Source organism: Orycteropus afer, unplaced genomic scaffold, assembly GCF_000298275.1.
Source record: "Orycteropus afer afer isolate SDZICR_OR568_19922 unplaced genomic scaffold, OryAfe1.0 scaffold01048, whole genome shotgun sequence".
Classification (NCBI taxonomy): Eukaryota; Metazoa; Chordata; class Mammalia; order Tubulidentata; family Orycteropodidae; genus Orycteropus; species Orycteropus afer.
The window spans coordinates 198,009-198,764 of NW_006922635.1; positions in this window are offsets into that span (position 1 = coordinate 198,009).

Sequence of the window (756 nt, forward strand, 5' to 3'; positions counted from 1 at the left end):
AGCATATACAACCTCCTGAAGAACATTGCCCCAACCCTTCAAGGTATTGCCACCTAGCTGGTGCCGTATTTGTGTTTTTAAGAGGCCATTCCATCATTGTATCAAACCAGCTGTTTCAGGATGATGGGGAACATGGTAAGACCAGTGAATTCCATGAGCATAAGCCCACTGCCTCACTTCATGTGCTGTATAATGAGTCTCTTGATCTGAAGCAATGCTGTGTGGGATGCCATGATGATGGATACGGCATTCTGTATGTCCATGGATGGTAGTTTTAGCAGAAGCATTGCATGCAGGGAAGGCAAATCCATATCCAGAATAAGTATGTATTCCAGTAAGAACTAAATGCTGTCCTTTCCATGAAGGAAGTGGTCCAATGTAATTGACCTGCCAGCAGGTTGCTGGCTGATCACCCCGAGGAATGGTTCCATATCACAGACTCAGTGTTGGTCTCTGCTGTTGGCAGATTGAGCACTCAGCAGTGGAAGTAGCCAAATAAGCCTTGGTAAGTGGGAGTCCATGTTGCTGTGCCCATGCATAACCTCCACCCCTGCCACCATGGCCACTTTGTTTGTGAGCCCATTGAGCAATGACAGGAGTAGCTGTGGAAAAAGGATGGCTGGTTTCCACCAAATGTGTCATCCTATCTACCTGGTTGTTAAAGTTCTCCTCTGCCGAGGTCACTTTTTGATGGGCATTCACATGAGACACAAATACCTTTACTCCTTTGGCCCATTCAGAGAGATCTATCCACAT